The 26,503-nt window shown below is 49.9% G+C and overlaps 1 protein-coding gene across 4 annotated transcripts in view; it reads left to right on the top strand.

The window, feature by feature from the left end:
• ST3GAL1 (ST3 beta-galactoside alpha-2,3-sialyltransferase 1) overlaps window positions 1-26,503 on the top strand; it is a 116,516-nt gene that overhangs the window by 59,199 nt on the left and 30,814 nt on the right. For 2 of the 4 annotated variants that reach the window (XM_054498153.2, XM_063669096.1), the window contains exon 3: window positions 12,945-12,999. The gene's annotated coding sequence lies outside the window, so the exon portion shown is untranslated. Of the gene's footprint in view, window positions 1-12,670; window positions 12,848-12,944; window positions 13,000-26,503 lie in introns of those variants that run through there. The other 2 variants (XM_054498154.2, XM_054498155.2) reach the window with 2 other exon arrangements.

Below are 26,503 nucleotides of genomic sequence, written 5' to 3'. Positions count from 1 at the left end.
GCTGCCTCAGCCTACCAAGTAGCTGGGACTACAGGTGTGTGCCACCATGCCCAGCTAATTTTTTGTATTTTTAGTAGAGATGGGGTTTCACCACGTTGGCCAGAATGATCTCAATCTCTTGACCTCATGATCTGCCTGCCTCGGCCTCCCAAAGTGTGGGATTACAGGCGTGAGCCACCGTGCCTGGCCTTCTCCTTAATAAACTCTCCTTTATATATACATCTATCCTATTAGTCCTGTCCCTCTAGAGAACCCTAATAGTATGTGACTCGAAAGGTCTCTAGTGAAGGTGCAGTGAGACAACTTAGGTAGTATGTGTTGGCGTGGCACGTTGGCATCACTCCAGAGCCCGGTGACCTAGGTTTGGGTAACTGAGTTTGCTGCCTACTAGCTGTGTACCCTGGAACAAGCGACTTCACCTCTTTGTGCTTGTGTAAATATGGGGCGATGATAAGTCACCTAATAATAGATTGTTTGGAAGACTGAATGGCTTAATCCACATCAAGTGTCTGAAACAGTGCACATCTATGTAGTTGGGAAATGTTAGCCATTGTAGGCCAAGTGCCACTCACATACTAGGTGTTCAATAAATACAACCACCCTTCTGTTATTAGATGTGCTGGAACAATTCCATTACACTAACTTTTGCTACTTTTGCAAGAACTGCAGATTTAATGCCTATCCACCTCCCCATAAGCACTGTTAATTAAAGCCCCCAAGCCCAGATAACCTTGCTTTTCTGTCCTTAGCAAGCTTTGGCTTGATAAGAATTTTTAAAATGTGTTTGTTGATCTTTTAAAACCCCTAAGATGAGTATTTACTGCCAAAATGTGCAAGTGTATCTCAAGGATTTAATTCAGGCGCTAGATAATAATGCTGGAGATTTAAAGAAGGAAAATGACGAGGTTTTCATTTCTTTGCCCTCTATCTGCTATGGCTACGAGCACTTCTGTTTATCATTTAAAATCCTATTTGAAAAGGTCACTGGTTATTTGCGTGAATCATACAGTGTGAGGACTTAGGAAAAAAGAGCCAAAGATTGGCCGCCGCAGTCACCTGCTTCATTCCCTGTCCTTCCCCTGTGATGGAGGTTGCTCCGAGTCTCTGCTGTTCTCAGCTTATGGTGGCCACCATGGGGTACAGGAGGACCACTGGGTCCAGGCAACATGACACTATCAGTAATGATGAGAAGACCAGACACTGCTCAGAGTGCATGGAGTTTGTAAATCCACTTGAAATTGGGCTGGTGCAACTGAGGAACGGTGCTTTAAATTTTATTCCATTTTAATTATTAGCTAATTATTTTAATTAATTATCTAATTTAATTAGTGACACTAGTTAATTAATGCAACTGAAAAACTGCATTTTAAACTGAAATTTTCAATTCACTCTCATTTTTACTTGCATTCCCATTTTACAGAGGAGAAGTCTGAGGGTCCAAATGCTTTAGCACTGGTTTAGAATTGACTGGCATATATGTAGTGGACCTGCTCTCTTCAGATAGGTGCAGACTGTCTCTGAAAGCTCACTCTGCCTCAGTTCCTCTCTAATGATGTTCAGCAGGTATTCTCTGAGCTTCCGATAGCCTGTGTTTTACATGATGTGAGGTGAACGGGCGATGGTATATTTATTGGCCTCGTATCTGATAGTTGCCTGCACATTGTACACAGAGAAGCACTTTGGGAAGTGGAGCTGGTGTTCAAAAGGCCACTAATTGGCTTATTCCCAAGGATTCATCTTCAGTTGTTGAAATCTCTGTTTTGAAAGACCTAACCTGGGAAGTCCCCTGAAAACATGTGTGATGCAGTTTCTCAGAGACAGGGGGAAACCAGGGGAAGTTCCCAGAGATGAGAAGTGTGAAGAGCCGTTCTCCATTGCTTTTTTTTTTTTTTTTTGAGACGGAGTTTTACTCTTGTTGCCCAGGCTGGAATGCAATGGCGTGATCTTGGCTCACTGCAACCTCTGCGTTCTGGGTTCAAGCGATTCTCCTGCCTCAGCCACCCGAGTAGCTGGGATTACAGGTGTGTGCCACCAAGCCCGGCTAATTTTTTGTATTTTTAGTAGAAATGGGGTTTCACCATGTTGGCCAGGCTGGTCTCAAACTCCAGACCTCAGTTGATCCACCCGCCTTGGCCTCCCAAAGGACTGGGATTATAGGCGTGAGCCACGGCGCCTGGCCCTTCTTCACTAATTTGCCGGGTTACATTCACTGCCCTCCAGAAGGACGTGATCCACTCTGCTTCCCTCACTGACTTCGTCCTGTAAAATTATCCCTTTTACTCAGCACACCTGTCCCACACTGGCTGACTACCACCAGCTACTTTCCACCCTGTCATCTCCCACTGGCATGTCCCTCTGCCTGAGCTCTGCTCTGCCCACATGGTGTTTGCAAGCGGCTCACTCAGGAGCTCAGTCTCACAGTCCCTCTGGTGCCCCATGCCCTGTCATTTGCAGTGGTGTCCTGTGATCCTCACAGGAGGCTTGTGAAGTCAGTCTTATTCTCATTTTACAGACAAACCCTAGAGAGGCTCCATAGCTAACTCAGAGTCTCATGGCAAGTGAAACACAAGGGTAGAACCCACGTCTGTCTGGCCCTAGACCCTGTGCCTCAACCGCACAACCAGTATTCTCCGATAGAACTTTCCCAGTGACGGAAATGTTCAATATCTGTACTGTCCAGTTCAGTAGCCGCTCACTGCATGAGGCTACTAAGCCCTTGAAATTTGGCTGGTGACACTGAGGAACTGTGCTTTAAATTTCATTCAATTTTAGTTAATTAGCTAATTATTTTAATTGATTAGCTAATTTAGTTAGGAACACTAATTAGTTAATTAATGAGTGCATCTGAGGAACTGCATTTTGAACTTAAAATTTAATTTTAATTGGAAATAGCCACATGAGGCTAGTAACTGTAAAGAACTGTGACAAGCCTGAGATGTCTCCCTATTCGCAAGCTGACAAATTAGCCTGCTGACAGATGCTGGCAGAAGACAGGAGCTTCCTGGATCAGAGACAAGGGACTTCATTACTCAAAGCACAGCGGGCAGCCAGCTTGAGTTTCATACTTGCATCATTTCTGCTTGCCTCCAAGTCTCATGGGGTTTTGTGCAAAAGCATTTACCATTATCTGCACTGTTTTGTATGATGCACAAGCTTTCAGAGAGAGGGACTATATATTTCACTCCTCATTGTATCTCCAGTATCCCAAAGAGAGCCTGGCACATTCTTGGGACCCAATGAGTCTTTACTAAATGACCAATGGCTCTGGTTCCTCACAAAAGTCAAGAGTCTGGACCCGGTGGTTATTGAGGATCCTCCCGGCTCTTGAGGAAGGTCTCTGAATTTGAGCAAGTGCCCTGCTTCTGAGGTTGTCTCTTCCTTACAGTCGCTGCAGAGATCGGCCTCAAACAGGGATCTCAGTTTCCTCCCTGTAGAGCCTGAGTCTGGGACTCCGTGCACGTAGATTGCAGAGGAAGTATTCCACGGAAAGGGTGGAGGACACAGGACTACTCAGGGGAGCTGCTGAGCAGGGATGTGCTCCCAGCTAGAGTCAACCTTCAGCCTGATCCCATGGCCAATCCCAGAGCACAAACTGCACCATGAGGCTGTCCCACAAACCTGAAAGTTTGGCTTGGATCCAGGGACATTTGGGAGCCTCAGAAGATTATAGGCAGCAGAAAGGAAAGACAGGAATCCGAGAATTCCACATAAGAAACGTGTTCTGGACTGTGGAGTCCAGGTAATTTGGTGTTTAACTCAGACTCCAGGTGGCAGTAGGGAAGAGAAATGAGTGTGCTTCCATGCTGCTGGGGAAAGATGCCTTTTTTTTCAACTCTAGTCCTTACCATCAGCAGGGGAAACCGAAGGAAAAGGCAAAGGAGGCCAACCCTGTGTAACCCCATGTCCCTCCGTCATTGTCTGTGGGCTGCCTAGGGTGTGGGGGGTGAGAGGGTGAGCACCTCCCAGGGGAGGCAGCTCCTCTGTGGCCAGAGGCAGTTCTCTGGATCAAGGGACAGCTGTGAGCTGTCAGCAGCCAATAGTCACAGCAGCTTAGGGTTGGTGGCTCAGCCAGAAGAGGCCCCCGGGCAGAGTGCCAGCAGCATCTACTCTGCAGGGACCCAGCGCCTTCCAGGTAGCCTGACCCCAGCTAAGGAAATGAAAACCTGAAACCTTCCTTTCCAGGTGAAGTGGCTCTGAGGGTCACCAGGCGTAATTTGCTACCTAAGGAAAGTCCAGCGGTTCTTGATTACCATCCCCTGCCTTCCATGCTGCTCAGGTTTCCTGCTCGTCCTCTGGGCCGGCCCGGAGAAGAAAGAAACAATACGTCGTTTCCTGCTCGTCCTCTGGGCCGGCCTGGAGAAGGAAGAAACAACACGTCGTTTCCTGCTCGTCCTCTGGGCCGGCCCGGAGAAGAAAGAAACAATACGTCGTTTCCTGCTCGTCCTCTGGGCCGGCCTGGAGAAGAAAGAAACAATACGTCTTCTTTTCTTCATGTCCCTACAATGTGCCAGGAACTCTTCAAGAAACTTGGCCTGTATTATCTCATCTAACTTTCCCAGCAACCCCGAGAAATGGGCCTTGTAATGCCCGTGCCTGCAAGGTGGAAGCTGTGGCTGGCAGAGGTGAAATACCTTCCCGGGACCGCACAGCTAGGAATGGCAGTGCCAGGACTCGAAGCCAACCCTCCTGGGCCAAAGCCTATGCTCTTCCCTACCATCGCCATGGGCGTGGGTCGGGGAGCAGAGACATCACAAGACTGTGCCTTCCTGTTCTTTCTCTTTCTCCAGGCAGACCCAGAAAGCACTGCAGGACTTCAGGGAGCAAAGAGGGAAGTCAAGCAACCCTATCCTGTGGTTTCCTCTACTGATGAGTAGTGGAGTTGAGAATTTCCATCTTTCCCCAACAGCATGGTAGCACACTCATTTCTCTTCCCTACTGTCACCTGGCATCTGATTCAAACACCAAATTACCTGGACTCCAGAGTCTAGAACACGTTTCTTCTGTGGAATTCTTGGATTCCTGTCTTTCCTTCCTGCTGCCTATAATCTTTTGAGGCTCCCAAATGTCTCTGGGTCAAGGACTAACTTGTAGGCCTCGGTTTTGAGGTCCCTCTGCAGTTTGCCAAGTTTATTTTTATTTTTATTTATTTATTTATTGTATTGTATTTTTTTTTTTTTTTTTTTTTTTTTAGTAGAGACAGGGTTTCACCATGTTAGCCAGGATGGTCTCCATCTCCTGACCTTGTGATCCACCCACCTCAGCCTCCCAAAGTGTTGGGATTATAGGCGTGAGCCACCACACCCAGCCCAGCTTTCTTTTTTTTTTTCTTTTTTTTTTTGGGACGAAGTCTTGCTCTTGTCCCCCAAGCTGGAGTGCAAAGGCACGATCTCGGCTTACTGCAACCTCCGCCTCCCGGGTTCAAGCAATTCTCCTGCCTCAGCCTCCTGAGTAGCTGGGATTACAGGTGCGTACCACCACGCCCGGCTAATTTTTGTATTTTAAGTAGAGACGGGGTTTCACCTTGTTGGCCAGGCTGGTCTCGAACTCCTGACCTCTGGTGATCTGCCCGCCTCTGCCTCCCAAAGTGTTGGGATTACAGGCGTGAGCTACCGTGCCCAGCCGCAGTTTGCCAAGTTTCTTCCAACCAATCCTATCTTTCAAGGTTGCCCATCACCATCTCTCTGTAATACAAAGGAGATCTGCCATTTATTCGCTTAATACCTAAAAATATTTGCTCTTATTTAGGGAGCCGTTGCCACATGCCCAAGCTGGGCAGATCACTTTGTACATGTTGTCTTGTGTGAGCCTCACAAGGACCCCATCAGTTCAGTCCTGTTGTTCTCATCTTACAGATGAAAAATTGGAACTCAGTGAGGTACAATAACCTATTCAAAGTCTCAAAGCCAGTGAAGAATAGAACAAGGGTTAATGCAAGTCAGTCTGGCCCAGACCCTGTGCTCTCTACTTCTCAGTCAGCGCTCTCCAATAGAACTTTCCCAATGATGGAAATGCTCTATGTCGGTACTGCCCAGGTCAGTAGCTGCTAGCTACATGAGACTGTTAAGCACTTGAAATTTAGCTGGTGCAACTGAGGAACTGTTCTTTAAATTTTATTCAATTTTAATCAATTAATTTAATTAGTGGCATTAATTAGTTAATTAATGACTGCAACTGAGGACTTATATTTTAAATTTAAAATATAAGTTTAATTAGAAATAGCGGGTGAGTGCAGTGGCTCACGCCTGTAATTCCAGCACTTTGGGAGGCTGAGGTGGGTGGATTGCAAGGTCAGGAGTTCGAGACTAGCCTGGCCAACATAGCGAAACCCTGTCTCCACTAAAAATACAAAAATTAGCCGGGCATGGTGGCGTGCGCCTGTGATCTCAGCTACTCGGGAGACTGAGGCAGGAGAATCGCTTGAACCCAGGAGGTGGAGATTGCAGTGAGCCAAGATTGCACCACTGCACTCCACCTTGGGCGACAAGAGTGAAACTCTGTTTCAAAAAAAAAAAAGAAAAGAAAAGAAATAGCCACGTGAGGCTAGTAGATATAAAGAACTGTGACAGACCTGAGATGTCACCCTATTTGCAAGCCAACAAATTAGCTTGCTGGCAGATGCTGACAAAAGATAGCAGCTTCCTGGATCAGAGCCAAAAGACTTTACTCCAGCACAGCAGGCAGCCTAAGTTTCATGTTTCCATCATTTCTACTTGTACTCCAAGTCCCACGGGCTTGCTTCATAGATGAGGAACCACAATCTTTTGTTATAATGGGCTGCAAGTGAGCCTACTCAACTTTTCTCTTGGAGGGAGGCATTATCTTTATGATACTGGAGAGTGAGCACACCTGAGCCCTGCTCTGGAAGGAGACACTATCTCTATGTTCCATGCTCTGTGCCTCCTTAAAAAGGTAGTTCAGAAAAGAAGCCTGTCAGTGCTTCTGCTTGCAAGACACACAGAAGTGCAAGAGACCTATGAAGAACTGTCTGTCAACCATGGATGCTGCATTGGATACTGCAACTCCAAATTGTCTGCAGTGCCTGTTCTGGGATGTTTCACATGTATTACATCATTGACCACCCCCAGGTGTCTGCAGAGTTAGCCTATCTTTTCTGTTTAGCAGATGAAGAAACTGAGGCTGACTCCCACCCAACTTCCTGAACTTTGAGATCGTGGATTCTCCTACCCATTACCAACTCTTTCTACTTCCCCCTAGTTCCCCCCCAAAAAACAGAAATCTGGAATGTTTGTCCTCCTCACTCCTTTTCAAAACTTTACCCTCCAAGACTAGAATTCCTTTTCTCTTCTGCCTTGTCATCTTCTTCCCATTTTCCAGAAGAGTTGCCAGTCTGACCTCCTCTCCGAAGCCTTCCCTGCCCAGCCCAACCTATGCTGAACTCCCCTGTCTCTTCTCAACCATAGAAGGTCCTATCTCATACTCTTGAGTGGCAGCTCTTGAGGGCAGAGCCTGTACCTTCCCGTGGCCACTCTCCCCCAACATGGCCTATCTCAGGACTTGGGGGAAAAACAAACCAACAAATAAGGACTCAAAAAACTAAACCAGAAACAAGCAGCTATTATTTTATGCCTGGGATTGACTTCCCACTTCACTACCCACTTTCAATTCCAGCTCCAGGCAGTGGGTGAATGGGCTTGATTCTTTCCCCGAAACGGGAGATGTTTTGAAATGACTCAAAGAAAAGCTGATTGGATTGGATTGAGTTTTGGTAAATCCACCCACAAGTGTAGAGAAACTTGACATTTGCCTTCCAAGCCAGCAAAAGTGATGAATCTCATTTCCTTCTAACTGAGCAGGAGGCGATGGAATGATGACTGAGCAGGTCTCAGGAGACTGGGTTCTAGTCCAAGTTCTGAGGCTGGCTGGCTCCATGACCTTGGGGAAGGCACTGCCCTTTTCCAGGCCTTAGTTTCTCATCTATGATGCGGGACTGGAGGAGGGGGAGAGCAGTCAGACTCTCCAGATGCCCCCCCCCCCCACCTTCCATTCTGGGCTTCAGTGATCCTCCGGGCCGGGAAAGCCCAGCCTTCACTTCACAGGAACCCAGCGAAGTTCTGTTCCTCCCAGCCTACTTCCTGCCACCTCCCAGAGCAGGACCAGCCTCCCCTCCTCTCCATGTACAGTGTAGACATCCCACACTGCCTGGCTGAGGGAGCACCTACTGTAAGGTTGTGCTGAAAGAGCAGCACTTGATTCTAATCCAGACTCCTCTATCTTCAGCCCTAATGCATCACCTCGTCGTAAACATAATTCACAGTGCCGCCATCGCTGCCTTTCAAGGTGGGCAGTGCATGTTTTTTTCTCCACTCTCATTCAGTTATTTTTAGGAAATGCCATGTAGTTCCATACACTTGACATGTACCTGCTTTCACTACATCTGGAGATATTCAGGAAAGTCCGTGTTAACGATAAGGCCTAGGGTGGAGCTGCGATGTACTTGCCATTTGTAAAACCCAAGCAGAAGAGTCCATGCGGTTAAAGACACAGATAAAGAAAAACAATTGATCAAAGAACAATTGGTCCAGCTAGGGTGGAGTTTCTGGAGGCAACCAGGAAGTGGGGGGCTGGACGGAGGGAGGAAGGAAAGGAAGGAGGGAGGGCCTTCAAGGAGGGGTGGTGGGGATGGGGCGGAGGGGGAGCAGACAGTGGATCCTAATTGTTACAGGCACTGTGCTGAGAACTCTATCACCTTGCACTGAATCCTTACAGCAGCCCCAGGACGTGGGGATGCTTATTATCCCTGTTTTGCAGATGAGAAAACTAAAGTTCAGAGATGAAATAGCTTATCCATGGCCACTGAGCTGCAAAATGGCAGAGCCTGAGTGGAAGTCGGATCTCTTGACCATCTACTCAGTTGTTACAAATCAAACGTTTGTTGGGGGGAAATAGAATACTTGCAAAAGGAACTCTGTGTTTGTCAGCTTTGCTGCATAACAAAATCTTCCAAGCTCAGTGACTTGCAACAGATGTTTATTTCTTGTTCATTACAAGTGAAAATGCTGTGGGTAACCTGCAGGTCAGCTGTGGCTCAGCAATGCTCTGTGAATTTTCTCAGTTTAAGGTCCAGGGTGAAGGTAGTCGCTAACCAGGACATGCTGTCCTCTAACCAGAACTGAAAGAACTGCATAGTCAGATTTCAGCTTTCTGCTCAGAGACGGCACATGCCAGAACCATGCACACTCTGTCAACCAAAGCAAGTGACATGGCCAAGCCCATTGTCAGTGGAGCAGGGAGGTATATTGTCTGTCCTTCCACAGTGAGAGGTGGAGGATTCTAGAAGGGGAATAAATAGTTGCATAATGCAGTTGGCCACACTGGGCTCTGCAGACAGATGCCTGGGTCTGACTCCTATCTCTGTCACTTAATAGTTGTAGTCATATGGCCTTCAGCAAAGTGCTTGACCACACTGTGCCTCAGCTTCCTCAACCGCAAAATGGGGATGATAATTATAGTCCTGCATTCATTTGCTAGAGCTACCATAACAAAATATCACAAACTCGGTGGCTTAAACGACAGAAATTTATTTTCTCACAGATCTGGAAGCTGGAAGCCCAAGATCAAGGTGTCATCAGGGTTGGTTTCTGATGAGGGCTCTCTTTCTGGCTTGCAAATGGCAGCCTTCTAATTTGTCCTCACATGGCTTTCTTATGTGCATATGGTGAGAGTGCTTTCTGGCACCTCTTTTTTTTTTTTTATAAGGACATCAATTCTAGCAGATTAGGGCCCCACCATTATGACCTCATTTAACCTTATTACCTTCCTAAAGGCCTTATCTCCAAATACAGTCATCTTGAGGGTTAAGGCATCAACATATGAATTTGGTGGGGGTGTGGGGGACAGTTCAGTCCATAGCAAGGGCCAATTCTGCAGGGCTCTTGTGATGATTTAAATGGGTTAGGACAGTGTCTGGCCTACAGGCAAGCACTGAATAAGAGCAGGCTGCTCTTAGTAGCAGGCCCCACATTATCATGATTGGCCATTCCCTGCACTGATAATGCCTCATTTGCTTTCTTTGTCCTTTGGCAACCTCTCCCAATTCCTGGCATAAATGAGGTGACCGGGAAATGGATGCTTGAGTCCCCCAGTGAATCCTGAGGTAGTTGACAGAAGGCACGCAGGGTTTGAAGTGCCCTGGGCTGCATTCCCTGCTGTGTTGCTGACCTGCTTGGATACTTTGGCCAAGCCACCATCTTTTGCCAGCCAGGATGCATCTCATTAAGACAAGGCTTGTTCTGCCCACAAAATCTCAGCAGATTTCATTTCCCCATGGCTTTCTGTGGCTATTCCTAAGTATTGGGTAGCACTCAGAGCCAAAGTGCTAGAGATTTTTTTTTTGTTTTTTTTTTTGTTTGTTTTTTGAGATGGAGTTTCATGCTTGTCACCCAGGTTGGAGCACATTGGCACAATCTCGGCTCACTGCAACCTCCACCTCCTGGGTTCAAGCGATTCTCCTGCCTCAGCCTCCTGAGTAGCTGGGATTACAGACGCCTGCCACCACACCTGGCTCATTTTTGTATTTTTAGTTGAGACAGGGTTTCACCATGTTGGCCAAGCTGGTCTTTGAACTCCTGACCTCAAGTGATCTGCCCACCTCGACCTTCTAAAGTGCTGGGATTACAGGCTGAACCACTGCACCCGGCCAGAGAGATTGTTCCTTTACATAAATGTTCTTATAGATTCCAAGTTGACAGTACTTCTCCAAACCCCCTCCCACAGCTACTACTCCCCACCTCAAGAGAGCACCTAATGACCCTGCCGGATAGGGCTGGGCTGGACGGGCATAGGAGAACTTACTCTCGCTGCCTGCGTCTGGGGCAGTTTCTGGTTATGACTAGGAGCCTGAGTGTTTTCCTGCTCTTGAGTAGCCACCCACAGACACAGAACCACCTTGGCTTGGGGTGAACTCTTGGGATTCCATGGCAATACTGAAAAACCCTGCGTTGATTTTTCTATCCCCGCTCATGTTACCTTTCCCACATCTGGCCTTGCTTAGAAAGAACGATGTCTGAGGCTGTTTGTTTATTAGAGAGCTCTGTTAGCCGAGGAGAGACAGATTAAAGGCCATGGGGACAGCCAAGCCTGTCCAAGTCCCCTTGCCTTGTGTGGCTCAGCCCAGCAGCATTGGGAAGGAGAGCACCAGGTGAAAGTTCTTGACGTTCTCCCAGCTCACTGCTAATTCATTATTTGTATGATGACTAATTCAGTGCGTTTTTGACCCTCTCAGTCTCAACTTCCTCATCAGGGAAACAGGAACAAAGATATCTTCTGTGAGATGTACAGCATCTGGCCCAGAGTAGAAGGTGATGATGATGACGAAGATGATGATAGCTCAGCTCTCAGGGAGCATGGCTAACAGGCCAGGCATGCTTTAAGCACTTCATATTCATTGATCCTCTTAATCTTCTTGGCAACCCTAGGAGGTGGGGACTATTATTCTTTGTCTTTACAGATGAGGAGACTGAGGCACAGTGAGGTTAAGTGACTCCTGGCAGGATGTACAGCCAGTGAATGACAGGGCTGAGAATTGGACCCAGGCTGTCCTGCTTCATAGCCCCCCACCCTCATCACTGCCCTCAGACCCAGGTGACATTAGTTATGTTAAGCTGTGTCTCCTCCCTATAACCTTCCCTGCAGTGTTGGGGAAAAGGACGCAAAGAGCAGGTGTTGCTTGTTCTGAAAAGTACTTACTTGTAATTATACTAAAAATGTCCCTTTCGAGTTGTTTCTTTAGAGAGTCAGAGGCAGGGCAGCCCCGCCCTAGGCACCTCCTCCCTCCTTCTGGCCCCCGTGGGCCTCTTGGTGTGATATTAACATCTGAGAGCCTCAGACTCATCCATTATTGATGGGGCATGGGGAGAGGATAAGAATGAGGCCTAGGCGGCCTTAGCAGCTCAGAAAGGTCTTTTTATCCTTGTCCCTGGTGGAAAAATGCATTACAGGTAACAGGAGCAAAAGCAGCTGTGACCAAAGCTGCTGCCAGCTGTGGGTAGAGCATGATTATCATTTGTTATTGCCCTCAACTGAGCACCCTCTTCTCATTCAAGATTTAGGAAAAACATTACAACAATGACAACACCACTTCTCTGATCTTGAGTCTTAGATTCACGTCTCTCTGTTCCTTCACAAAATGCCTAGCTGTCTATTTCCTGCCAGTTAAAATATGCCAGACTCAGAACTACCTCCCGCCCCTGCCCAGTGAGATCTGTGACCTGCCCCCAGCCCTGTTGCGAGTGCACACGCTTCCTTGGGGATAGGGGTGGGTGAGAACAGCCTTTGACCTGCAGACCTGGGTTCCAGTCTCCTTTTTGCCCTTGCTCCCCTTAGTATGCCGAGCTGCTCGACCTCCGAGCTTCGGTTTCCTTCTGTGTGTGATGGTGATGCCGGAGCTACCCCAAGGGACTGTCATGAGGCTAAATAATGTATGTGAAAGGCCTTAACCCAGTGCCGGGCACAAAGCAGGTCCCAGAAAAAGGATGTGCCATCCTCTCACTTTCTGTCTACCCCACCCATCCTCATCCTTCAGGGTTTGAGCAAGAGCCCTTTGTCCTGGCCCTCTTTGACTCATTCTTCCCCCATTTCGGTGTTTTGCATGTTGATTAAAACTCTTTGGGGCAGGCTCTCCAAATTTAGCATTTTTACAACAGGAAGTGGTGTTAGAGATCATGCAGTTCAGAGCTTTCAGAGCTTTCTGTTTGCAGTTTGGGACAGGAAGCTTCTGCACACAGGTCCCCTGGCTCCCATCCAGTGCTCGTTAGGTGACTCTCTTCTCTCCCCACACTGAGTGGCTTGGAAGGGCTCAGAGGCTTCACATGAGCACTTCACATTTACTGTGTGTATCTGAGCCAAGTAGGGACAGAAACTGTCTCACCAATCCTCACGCCCTCTCCCCATGCTAAGTCTCCTGAGTATTTTCTTCTATTTTTCAGATGAAGAAACTGAGGTTCAGAGAGGTTAAGAGACTCCACTGAGGTCACACAGCCGGTAAGTGGCAGAGCTGGGATTCGAACCGAGCTCTCTTTCACTCCAGAACCTGTGCTCTAAATTGCCTTGCTTTCTTTGCCTTAAAAAGGGGAGACCTGCGACTTTGTTTTCTGTTTTGATGGTGCTCACACAGATTCCTGGGTTGCAAGGAGAGGGCCCCTGGGTCCAAAAATTCAGAAGGGTGGTGGCATTTGAGAAAAACATCCCCATTCCCAGTGGGTGCCGTGGCCGGGACAAACCCGGAGCTTCAGCGCACCTGGTTCAGGATCGAGCCCACGGTGGCCAGCAGGGGCCTGGGTCCATTCTCCCAGGAGGGTTGCTCCGAGGCCCCAGGATCTCTAGGAACCAGACCCCTGGGACCCCACAGCAGGGCCCAGGTGCCTCTTCGTGTGCTGTGTGCCTCACATTCTGCCTCAGCCACAGAGGAGCCCAGCAGGCAGGACTCAATCCTCACTCAGCACCACTCTGGATGGTTGCATAGTTACACGGTGTGGTTTGTAGTATTTTTGGTTTTGTTGTTTTTGCAAAAGCCAAAGGAAGTCTGTGGGCTGAGTTCTACCTTCCCTTCTTTGAAGATAGTTGGTCTGCTCAGTCAGGGGCAAGCAGAGCTCAGCTAGAGGAAAAAAAAAAACCTCCAAACACGAGGTTCACAGATCAGAGGTCACCTGCCCTAGCAGGACACCAGCCCTGGCTGTTCATGGGCAGGGCTCATTGGAAGTTTCATTATAATCATCCTATTTTCCAGATGAGGACACTGAGGCCCAGAAACAACCACACCCCCACCTCTTGGGAGGCACAAATCAGAATGAATCTTTGCTCCCTGAGTGCTGAGCGCTTTGCTGTTTCACAGCTCGCTGTCCCTGCAGTCCACATGTGCTCATTGAGGGCTTACCACTGCTCCCAGCAGGCACACAGCAGTCAGGGAGTCAGATGAACTGCCTGCCTTCTGGCGGGGGGAAGACAGAGAGACAGACATTCGGTCCACTGTCGAGCACCAGTTCCTGATGAAGGCTGTGAAGGGGAATGCCACAGAACAAGTGGCAGAGACAGCGATGCTATTTTAGGGTGAGCAGGGAAGACTTCTCCAAGGAAGGCATTTGGACAGAAACGTGAATGCAGTGAGTGAGCCAGCCATGTGGATTCTGGGGTAGGAACAGTTTTGGTAGAGGGAACAGCAGGTGCAAAGGCCCTGGGGCAGGGAGTTTGCTTGGTGTAACATCACGCACTTTGAGTTTGATTCTCTGGGTGTTTGCTATCACAACCCCCTACCATCACAGTGGCTGCTCACCTCTAGTATCCCTTCCTTAGTCACCTCCAAGTGTCTGCAGGAGTGTGGCAGTGGGGTGGGGGTTGTGTAGCAAGAAAAATCCGCCGGGCATGGTGGTTCATGCCTGTAATCCTAGCACATTGGGAGGCCAAGGCAGGCGGATCACCTGAGGTCTGGAGTTCAAGACCAGCCTGGCCAACATGGAGAGACCCTGTCTCTACTAAAAATACAAAAATTAGCCAGCCATGGTGGTGGGCGCCTGTAATCCCAGCTACTCGGGAGGCTGAGGCAGGAGAATTGCTTGAACCCAGGAGGCACAGAGGTTGCAATGAACCGAGATTGCGCCCCTGCACTCCAGCCTGGGCAAAAGAGCGAGACTCCATCTCACAAAAAAAAAAAACAAAAGAAAAGAAAAATCCAACAAAATTGCATGTAAGAGAAGAAAGGTGTATCTCTAATAGGAAACTACTTGTCTTAGTCCTTAATCCTCTTTGCACAATTTCTGTCTTTGGTGAAGTTTGCAATGGTTTTATCTTCTTGCTTTGCATGTGTTCTCAAAATGCCTTCTTTAACTAGGGCTGTGAGTTCTCAGCACGCTGCAGTCCACTATATCAGGCCCATCTTTCCAGGCAGGGCAGGAATCCGGATTCAAAAACCACAGAAATAGGAGAAGAAACAGTTTTGGCAACTACACTGCTGACCTTGTGCTGAGCTCAGGGAGAGAGGTGCAGCAGGCAGACAGGGCCCAGGTAGGGGTGCAGTGGCTGACAGACCTCTGTCTTGGCACAGCCATTAGGCTCAGGGCCCTGTGTGCGGGCTCAGGTCCCTCCTTCATCACAGGGTGGTATTGGCACCAGCCTGAGGGAGCAGTTCATGGGGCTGGGTGTGCTGGAAGAGACATGCTGAGGAGTTAGGGACCCCAGGTTCTCTCTTTGTTTTCTGTTTTTATTTTGCTCACATAGATTTGTGAGTTGATAAAAAAGAAGGGCTCCTGGGGCCAAGAACTCGGAAGAGGGGTGGTATTTGGGAAAAACAGCCCCATCCCCCTTGGGTGCCATGGCCTGGACAATCCCAGAGCATCAGCACACCTGCGTTCAGGATTGAGCCCATCATGGCTGAAAGAGGCCCCAGTCCCCGTCCCAGGAAAGTTGCTTCAAGGCTCCAGGCGCTCCAGGAACCAGAACCCTGGGCTCCACAGCAGGGCCAGGTGCCTCCTCAGGTGCTGTGGTCTCATCTTAGTGCCACCTCAGCCAGTGTACAACCTTGGGCAAGTCACGCCCCCTCCTGGAGACTCTGAAAATGGAACAGAAAGGTGTGGTCATCTGTGTGTTCCTCTGTGATCTGGAAATGCTACAACCTTTGCCTCTAAGGCAGGTAGTAGCCAGGCATGGGGACGAGGCTTCTGTCAGCTCCCCTTTGATTTTGTAGACCTCTGGCTCTTAGCAAAGAGATGTCCTAGGAAGGAGGGGCAGTACCTTGGTGATCCTGTCTTGCGCATTTAGACTGGAGCTTCAGCCCATTCTCACCTCTCCTTGACCTGAGACCTGTGGCTGCAGAACCAGAAACTCATTTCCAGAAGCAGGAGAATGTCCCTCTTTCCACAGAGCTCAGAAGTATTTCTTAAGCCTTCCATTAACTGCATCTTACTCCGCTGGAAAAATAATACCCAGAATGCAATTCTGTCTGATTTCTGGCCTGTAAGCTCCTGAAGCGTTCTTGTAAGAAAGGCTCAAAAAACTCCTGCACTGTGTGACTCGGAGCCCAGCCCTGTAGCCTCCCTCCAAGGAGCAGGCAGCTCAGTGGTTGACCAGCAAGCCCATCATCATTCAGCACCACTGGGTTATCCATCTGTCCGTCTGTCAATTAAACAAGTGCTTATGAGGGCCTGGGGCCAGGGGCATATACCAAGAGTACTAAGACTAAGTAAGACACAGCGTGTGCCCTCCACAGCAGTTCAGGCGCAACCTGACCACTTTCTCTATTTGGTAAAACTCCAGAGAGTTCTTGACTTTATTATTCACAGTTCAAAAGCAGCATGAGCTTTTGTGTCGGCTCCCCTTCACCCACTAAGTGCCATGGCGGGCAGGCAGAGGGCCCACATAGATGCCGCACATGCTATGGGTTATGATATAGGACAGGAACACCGAGCTTGGGGGATCCACCATCTTGTGACAGACAGCAAGCAAGCCAGCTTTTTGTCCCAGAGGGAAACATTACCTCATGTCTCAGGATTGGTTGCTGCAAACCCAACCCAGGTACAGAGCAGTCAGAGCCTTGCATTCTTTGTCTACCTAGCAAGATGTGTAAGAATGCAAGAAACTCACGGAGAAGCATCTCCAAACAATGCATTAGCATTGCACATGTCTGGATTTGAATCCTACGTCTAACAATTTAAGTGAGAAATTAAGTGCAAAATTGGGTGAATTGCAATCGCTGAACTTCTCAGCCTCAGTTTCCTCTTCTATAAGATGGGGATAATGCCTACTTTCCAGGTGACTGTGAAAGAGAGTGTAGGGTCACTCCTCTGGGAACACAGTAGGGAACTAAGAAAGCCCTTGAGTTCAAGAAACTTAGTTGCATGGGGAATCATTTCAGCTATGTATTAAGTATGCAATGCCAGTTAGTCATGTGTGTGGAAAAGAATAGAGGAGGCTGGGCGCGGTGGCTCATGCCTGTAATCCCGGCACTTTGGGAGGCTGAGGCAGGCGGATCACCAGGTCAGGAGATGACCATCCTGGCTAATATGGTGAAACCCTGTCTCTACTAAAAATACAAAAAATTAGCTGGGCCTGGTGGCACACGCCTGTAGTCCCAGCTGCTCGGGAGGCTGAAGCAGGAAAATTGCTTGAACCCAGGAGGTGAAGGTTGCAGTGAGCCAAGATCGCACCACTGCACTCCAGCCTGGGCAACAGAGTGAGACTCCATCTCAAAAAAAAAAAAAAAAAAAAAAAAAGAATAGAGGAAAAATGCAGAGGCCAATACATATCATGGTTCAGGGACAGTTTCTGCAAGGATTTGCCATTTGACTCAGCACCCTGAATTGAGTAAAGGAATGACCTTACTGCCTGTGGGAAGAGCATTCTGGGCAGAGCAGATAGCCTGTGCATGGGTCCTGTGCTTGGCCTGCTTGAGGGACAGCATGGAGGCTGAGCTGGAGTGAGCAAGGAAAAGGCATGGAAAATTGAATCAGAGAGTAGGCAGGGACCAGTTCATGTAGGATCTTACAGGCCTTGATGAGAGCCTTGGATTGCATTGTGGGTGTGGAGAGAACCCACTGGAGGCTTCAGGTAGGTAGGGGCAAGAGCAGAAAATGGCATGGAAGAGGCCAGGAGAGGCTGCAAGATCTGGGATTTGCTTTTATCCTGCTGCTACTAACAAGTTAGCCTGTTAGTGTTTCGTGGATCCTGGCAGAAGACATGAGATTCCTGGGTCAGGAGTGTTGTAAAGTGGGAAAGATCTCACTGCTTTTTGTGCACAAAGCCTGAGCTCAGAGTGAACTCTTCTGAGTTTGAAGGGGAATGATAACTCAGTCAATACTTTCAGAAGCTGAGCCTCAGTCAACAAATAGGAATGAGAATGTTGGAACAGATTCCAGGGCACAGTGTATCAGAAGGCTCTTATTCTGTCAGCCTGCATGTCTTACCTGTAAAATAGGGAGAACATTGCTTCCCAGGCATATTGTGGGGCCTTGTAAATAGAAATTGAATCTGAAGACCCTGTGCTTATTCTCTGCGTTAATAAGAAACAGCAAATTCTTCCTAATAATTTATCCTTCTAGGTTTTTGATTATCCCTTTTCTTCACTGAGAAGCTATTAATGTTTGCTATGTAGCTCTAGTGCACAACACACACACGCTCAGACATGCTTGCAAAATTTGCCTGCCAGCGTCTTCCTGGATAAAGGGTGGTGTTGGTCATTTAGGGGAGAAGGAGAGAGAAGAAGGTGAAAAGAGTCAGAACCCCAGAAGGGCAAGAGAAAATAGCTAGGGTGGCCTCTCTCTCTTTTTTTTTTTTTTTTTTTTCTGATACGGAGTCTTGCTCTGTCACCCAGGCTGGAGTGCAGTGGCATGATCTCAGCTCACTGCAACCTCCACCTCCCAGGTTCAAGTGATTCTCCTGCCTTAGCCTCCCAAGTAGCTGGGACTACAGGCGCACGCCACCAAGCCTGACTCATTTTTTATATTTCTAGTAGAGACATGATTTCACCATATTGGCCAGGCTGGTCTCAAACTCCTGACCTCGTGGCCCACTCGCCTGGGCCTCCCAAAATGTTGGGATTACAGGCATGAGCCACCGCACCCAGCCAAGGTGGTTTTTCTTTAGATCACGTTTCTTCCTCCCGCCCCATGCTGTACATCTGAAGGGAGCTGAGGCTTATACTCAGTATCCCCCACATGCAAACTCATGTGCACCCTCCACCCACCCCAGGATGCTCAGCCAGCTGGCCAAGCATTAGAGCTGGAATTCAGATGGCGGTCTCTAGCCAGTGCTGGGCACATTCTGCCATCGCCATCCCTAGACCTCCTGCCCTTCCAGTCTTCGTTTCTCTCCAAGACCCAAGCAGTACAGCCGGCCTTGGCAAGGCCCGCCTCTTGTCACTGCATTGTGGGAGGAGATAAAATGACACTTGTGTGTTTTAAAGTTGAGCAGAACAAGATGTTTTTAAAATGCTGTGTTCCCTATGTGGGAGGCCTTCTAATGGGCAGCTGGGGACAAGGCGTCCAGTCCTCCCACCCCCGGGAGGTCCCGGAAGGGACTGCAGCGTGGGATGGGAGGCACACTCCCAGTGTTGGATGCCTACCTGGTGGCCAGCTCAGACAGAGCTGGGACAGAGCTGTCTCTAGCACCTCTGGCCATGAGGGTGTTTGGACATTCCCAGCAGTCATTCGGCGTAGCTCAGTTTACCTCTCCTGCCAGAGTCGCCTCCTCATTGGACGGAGGGTGAGGAGCACTCGTGATCACTTTGTGGGGAGGGTGGGCGGAGTAGGGCTGAGTGGAGGTGAACTCCCCCTGCCGCATAGACGCTCCCCGAGGTGGGGTATGGGCACCATCCAGAGAGTCCAGCTGAGGCCGAAAGGTAGATTCTTAGCATGAAGAGCTGGGCCTCTGGAACCAGGCTGCTTGGATCACCTTTTATCTTATTTTATTTTTTTGAGAACGAGTTTTGCTCTGTCACCCAGGCTGGAGTGCAGTGGTGTGATCTCAGCTCACTGCAACCTCCACCTCCAGGCTTCAAGCAATTCTCATGCCTCAGCCTCCCCAGTATCTGGGATTACAGGCACATGCCACTACGCCCAGATAATTTTTGTATTTTCAGTAAAGACAGGGTTTCACCATGTTGGCCAGGCTGGTCTCAAACTCCTGACCTCAACTGATTCACCAGCCTCAGCCTCCAAAAGTGCTGGGATTACAGGTGTGAGCCACCACACCCGGCCCCATTTCTTCACTTTGAAAGAGAACATATCCCCCTTGGTAAAGCTGTTGAGGTCAAACAAGCAACCTAAGAGAAGTGCTGACTCAGAGCCTGGTGCAGAGTTGGTGCACTTTAGGGACAGGACCCAGTGCTTTCTTCCCCAGCCATCTCCAGGACTCATGAGCTGGGGGTGTACTTGGGGAGACATACAACTAGTATCTCATTCTCTCTATGGTCCACGCCTCCTGTCCCCCAGGGACAGGCTCTGGGAATGCCTCCTGGTCAGAACTGGCCTCTGCTCTCCCACCTGCTTGCTGGGCCTCTGCTGGCCCAAGCTGCCCAGTGTCCCCTCATATCTTCCATCCCCAGGGCTGCCAGGCCTCAGCTGTTCTAAGCGCGCCCTGGCCCCGTGGTGCCGATCCTTGCCCATCTGCTCTGGCCACCCATACTCTCGCTCCTCCCACTGGACAGCTTGGCAGTCCCTTGTCAAGAGGGCAAGGTCTCCCTCCTTTCCTGACTGCTGGGCCCTTTCTGATGAGAGCTACTCTTCCTCTCCTCTGGGGCCCAGGGGTGGGGGTGGGGCTGAGCCTGGGCCAGAGCAGTTTAATCCTGTGATCCAACTGGACACCGTGACACCCCTCCAACCTTCAGTGTCTAGGGATGGGATGGTTCATGCCAAATGCCTGCTGTCGCCTGACGCTCCCACCCATCCCAGAACCCTGTTGGGTGCTGCATGCCTCGCCATTGTAGCAGCTGGGTTTATAATGTGATCTTAATCCCCATTATGGACACTGCTAGAGGTTGCCCCTCAGCTCCTTCAGGCGCCTCCTGGATGCCCCTGAAAATCAGTAGCATTAAAATATTTCCATGAAGTCAAGGACTAGGGAGAAAGGGGCCTCTTTAAGCTACATGTCAGACTGTGAATCTCGGCTCCAGAGCGGCCACACCTCCAGCCCTTCCTTTATGCTGAGGGTTTTAGAACCAGCGACAGATGCCTGAGGGCAGGTGCAAGGGGCATTAGGAGCTCTGAATTGTCTCTTCTTTATCAGCCTCCTGCACCACCCAAATGGGGGGAAAGCCTTTCTTCTGGGACAGGTGTGAGCCTGGGTGTGCGTATAGTGCAACCCCTTGAATTCCCAGCCACATTACACGCTACTAATGTCATTTGGATAGCCTAGGACTCCAAATTTAGCGCTCCTCAATCCACACACATAAGAAGATTTGTGGATTTAAATTCTTTTTGTGAGGCTGTGAATATGAAAACATATTCGCCACCTCCTCATGTGACCCTAATCCTGGTTAATCGTGTTTCTCTGGGGCACTTCTCCACACTGCCTACTCTGAACCACTATTTGTGCTTCAGTGGAATCTTTTTTTTTCCCCAACTTCCCCAGCAAAGGAACAAGCAGGAGGCACTAAGGTGCAAAGAGGAAGATTTGCAAGCACATCGAATGGTTCTGCCAACCTGCTGGCACTGCTGGGCTGTGGGGGAAATGGGCAGGCGTCGATGCAGAAAGGAGCAGGGAAACAGGCTCCAAAGGAAACAGACTTTCCAAGTCACGCTCATGGAGACTGGGCCACTCTCTAGACTCCCACAGGGTGTCCTGTGCACCCCTCTCCAGTCCAGCCACGATGTGCCAGTTGCAATCACTGCTGTCTGCTGCTCACAAGCCAGCCGGGCTCCCCTTTGCCTTCAGTCCCCAAGTCCACGTTCCTCAGGACTTCCACCACCCAGCTCCACCCACAGCAGCCTCTCTGAAGGGCGCCCTGTTTTCTGTAACATACCAGCGTCTCCATCATCACCACCATGTGCTTTTTTGGGCACAGGCCTGGTTTACCCTCCCCCTCTGCCCTCCTCCATCAGTGCTATGCTCCCTGTCTCCATGGCCACCTGCCTTACACAGACTTCCCTCTCCCTTTGGTTGTCATTCACCTGCCACTTGTGGATCACTAAGGCCCTTGGCATCATGTCCTGGAAGGCACTGGTTCCTCCTGAGCAGATTTATATGTGTGAACTGCCCTGGGCTAGATCCTGGAGCCGGTCTAGTGTGTGGCTTCGCTATCTAGCAGTGAAGATATGCATGCCGCCAGCTGTGTTCTTGAAGCATCGCAGGCATGCTTGGGTACCTGGGTGAGAGGTACGGCAGTGGAGCATGAAAGAGCAGGCTCAGGACTCAGCCCTCACCCCTTCCTAGCCACGTGACCTGGAGTAAGCTACTGATACCCGAGGGCCTCAGCATCCCCTTCTGTAAAATGGGATGATAGTGTCACCTCCCTCATAGGACCTGGAACTGCACTTTAGCTAGTCCCTAAAATACTGCGTAGTCTCTCAAAGCCCAACTTCCTTCTCTGCCCAAAGAGCAAATGCCTGCCCGAAGAGCCCCTGGGGACTTTAGCCAGGCATCCATACACAAGAAATGTGTTAGCTATGGATGGGTCAGGTATGCACAGATAAGTTGGGGAGGCAGTGAGATGGAGAGGAGGGGCGGACCAGAGGCCACTAGATCTAGTTAGAGATATTCCATGGGCTTTTGTCTGCAGGCTTATCAAACATGAGGATTCTTTGATATTTAAGCCTGGCAGGAGTCAGAGAACAACAGGAGAGGACCCAGCAGATCAAACTCCAAGAGGGGCCCAGGAGTGGGCAGTGGTCAAGCCACAGGCACTGATTGGAGCAGCCATGGGCGGGCTAAGGGGACCTTGCCCTCTGGCTCTACTGGTGTTGACTACATTTCTATGGGAGGGACTGATGCTGTCATCAGGGAGCTCGGGGGACAGGCTTCTTGGAGTGTCCCCCTCGTGGGACCTGGAATGTGTTGAACTTGACTGAGTGGTGCAAGGGATCCCCTGGTGCCATCCCTGCCAAAGACCCTATCAGTGTCATGAGCCTGATGACAAAATCTCCCGATGGGTGAGTGCCCCAGCAGCAGTTGGAGCAGAGTTTGGGCAGATTCTAGCGAGAGCAGCTACCCAAGGTGGAGGGGAGGCCAGGGCTCAGGGCATCCAGCTGACCCACGCGCTTCTTGCAAACCCTCTGAGGTGGCCAGCACCTCAGAGGGGTCTCCGGGGTGGGGGAGGAGGCATGGCTTTCTGTGGGGCACAGCTCCTAGGGCATTCATTGCTTAGACCACATTGTCAGCTGTGCCCCTTGGAGTTAGGTCTGCGAGGTCACCTGGACTGGTCATGGTGCTGACAGGACACAAATGGTGCATTCAAAGTGGGCAGTGGAGGGGGGCTGAGTTGAAAGGTCATTCACAAGGTCATAGTGTGGTGTGGGAAACAGCAGGTGTGGTGCAGTCCCTGGGGCTGGAAATGGTGGGACTGTTTCCAACCCTAGGGCTGAAGGGACAAGAGGACAGAGACTTACTGAGACCCCCAGGACACAGCTAATGTGTGGATGGGGTCATTTGACAGGAGCAAGGGGCCATCAGCCGTTGGCTGTCCCACAGGGAGGGCACCAAGGCAGTCACTGCCTGTCCCCATTTCCCTCTCTCCCTCTGGCCTTCCTCCAGGGCTTCCTGTGGCTTCCAGGAGGTTGTCCAGACCTTAGTGGGCCACCAGACCTCGCCTGGCCCAGCCCTGCCTGCCAGTGCCGCTGCAGGCTTCCAATCCACTTGACTTTGTTTCATTCAGTTCCTTGGACTCACCTTCTGTCCCCACGGGCCTTCACACCTGTAGCTTCCCCTGCCTGGGAGGCTCTCACACTCCCTGCCCAATCACCTGTTCACCCTGTGGACCCTCAGTCACTACCACTTCCCCCAGACACCAGCCAGTCCCTCTCACGCCCTCTGCTTATGGCACTGAAGGCTGCCAGTCAGGGCTTTCCAGAGGAGCAGAGCCTATCCCATATTTGTGTATGCATATTAAGAGATTCAACTTTCAGAACTGGTTTAGGCAGTTGTGGAGGCTGCCAGGTTCAAAACCTGGTGGGCAGGCCAGAGGGCTGGAATCTCAGGCAGGACTTGATTTCTCTGTTACAATCTTGAGGCAGAATTTCTTCTTTTCCAGGGGACCTCAGTTTTTGCCCTTAAGGCCTTCAACCTATTGGATGAGACCCACCTGCATTCATCTCCTTTACTTAAGTTAACTGATTGTAGAGCTTAAACCACATCTGCATGCTACCTTCCCTGAAACACCTAGATGAGTGTCTGACCAAACTACTGGACATCATGGCCTAGCCAAGCTGACTCATTACATTTATTTATTTACTTAGAGATAAGTCTCGCTCCCCCAGGCTGGAGTATGATCATAGCTCATTGCAGCCTTGAATTCCTGGGCTCAAGTGATCCTCCTGCCTCAGCCTCCACATAGCTGGGATGACAGATATAAGCCACATACCTGCTGATACATTAAATCTAACCATCACAGCTGGTCTTTTGTGTGATTCCTTAATGATCTCAGCCTCTGTCCCGCCCTGTGATGTTGTTTTCAGTAAGCAAGGACGAAGATCATTCTACTTTCTCTCTCTCTCTCTCTTTTTCTTTTTTTTTCTGACAGAGTCTCGCTCTGTTGCCCAGGCTAGAATGCAGTGGCGCAATCTCGGCTCACTGCAACCTCTGCCTCCCAGGTTCAAGCAATTCTCCTGCCTCAGCCTCCTGAGTAGCTGGGACTACAGGCATCCGTCACCACGCCCAGCTAATTTTTTTGTATTTTTAGAGCTAGGGTTTCACCATGTTGGCCGGGCCAGTCTCGAACTCCTTACCTCAAGTTATCCACCCTCCTCAGCCTCCCAAAGTGCTGGGATTACAGGCATGAGCCACCGCACCCAGCCATTCTACTTTGTCTAACCATTGTTTTGTTCAGCCCTTGACAGCAACTGCTAGATGGCCGGTGCCCAGTAATTGTCGAATGAAAGCAAGAGAGAGAATCCACAAAGGCGCTTGGCAGTGTCCAGGTCAGAGATGTTGCCAAGACAAAGTGAGATGCTCTATGTAAAGTGTCTGCATGTAGTAGGTGTGAAACTCACACATGCCATTTCTTCTTCATTTTCAACCCCACCAGCCACTTTCCACACACACATACATGCAGTTCTGAATTTCTGAGAGGAATGATGATCCCGGGTAGGTGACATTCTCCTAATGTTAATATTAATGTTAAATAGTCCTTTGTGATAGTCAGGAATTGTTCTAAGCACTGTATATATATTGAACCAATAGTATTGATTCCAATGTGTGTTAAATATTCAAGATTATTAGTAACATGATTGTACGGCACGGTAGCTCACGCCTGTAATCCCAGCACTTTGGGAAGCCAAGGTGGGCAGATCACGAGGTCAGGAGTTCGAGACCAGCCTGGCCAACATAGTGAAACCCCGTCTCTACTAAAAATACAAAAATGAACCAGGCACGGTGGTGTGCATCTGTAGTCCCAGCTACTCGAGAGGCTGAGGCAGGAGAATCACTTGAACCCGGGAGGCAGAAGTTATGGCGAGCCGAGATGACACCACTGCACTCCAGCCTGGGCAACAGAGTGAGACTCCATCTCAAAAAAAAAGAAAAAAGAAAGAAAGTGACTCTCAGGACTAACCAATATTCATTAATTTGTTCAATTAGCTGAGTCTAGGTGAGCAGGGGCTGGGATCATTGTTGCATTTTACAGATGAGAGCTGACTGGCCTCGGCTCCTGAAGTGGCCCAAGTCATGCTGTGCTCCGTGGCTGCTGTCCCAGGGGTTGGGGATGGGTGTTCTCTCCTCTCCTGGGAGGCGCAGGGAGCCTCAGGGCAGCACAGTTGCTTGCTGGCTTCATTCGAGACTGATTTTTTTAATCGATGGAGAGAAATGTTCACCCCAGTCCTGCCATTGACAGGGAGCTTGTCATCACCTGTTTACCTTGCAGTGGCCAGGGCCTCCTCTCAGGCCTCACCTCGCTGTGGCCCTGTTTCTCTTGGACGATGTTTTCTGGAGGGAAATGGGTCTGGCTCCCCTCACGGCTGATCCTTCCTGACCCAGGGGAGGAGAGCGGCGTTGAGTGGGTCCAGGCCTGGTTCGGCCATGAGAGCACAGCTGCCAGCTTCAGGGGTGACTCAGAGCGGGTGGAGCCGAGCTGGAAGGAGAAAACAAAACAAGGCAAGGGAGGGCTCACGCTCGCCCCTGCCAGGCCCTGAGCTGCGCCACACGCAAAGCCCACTCAGTGCTCACACTGCCACCATGGAGCGGGGATAGGCCGGTCCCTCTTCCACAGCTCAGACAGCAAGGAGGCCCAGGGCAGGGGCCGACCTCAGCCTGGCATCATCCACTTTACACCAGTAGGTGTGAAACTGGGATTCTGTATCGGCCGTAATCCTGACTTTACACCTACGGGCCGAGGGCCTTGGGTAGGTGGCTTGACCACTGTGGGCCTCTGTCCCAGCTCTGAAAGCTGGGGATAATACACAGTACCTTCATCGGGAGCTTGTTGTGGGCCCAGCCAATGTGCACCGGTATTGTGCTTAGAACAGGGTGATGGTAGGTGTCCTCAGTGTTGACACATTACTGCTGTATGCAGTCACCTCAAGTAGGGATGGTTTTTAACCCCAGCTTTATGGATGAGGAACTTGAGGCTCAGCAGCCCATGTAACTTCCTGGGGATCACCGCAAACAGCCCCCCACCCCTTGTGGCAGCAACTAAACCAACTCCCGACCTTCTCTCTTCCCCAAAGCTCCACCCTCTCTCTCTTTTCAGTTGCAGCCCATGACACCTCCTAACATCCTGCCCCTGGGAATGGGAAGAACACCTATTCCAGGGTAGCCACCCTGTAGAATACAGCAGGTTCTGTCTAAGGAGTCAAGCGTGTCTTGGGAGTTGGGCTTCTGGTGAATAGCCCTGGTGCACTTTTCCCGTGTATCC

This window comes from Pongo pygmaeus, chromosome 7 (assembly GCF_028885625.2).
Source record: "Pongo pygmaeus isolate AG05252 chromosome 7, NHGRI_mPonPyg2-v2.0_pri, whole genome shotgun sequence".
Classification (NCBI taxonomy): domain Eukaryota; kingdom Metazoa; phylum Chordata; class Mammalia; order Primates; family Hominidae; genus Pongo; species Pongo pygmaeus.
Note: the sequence above shows the minus strand (reverse complement) of the source record. Positions and strands in the feature narration are given on the sequence as shown.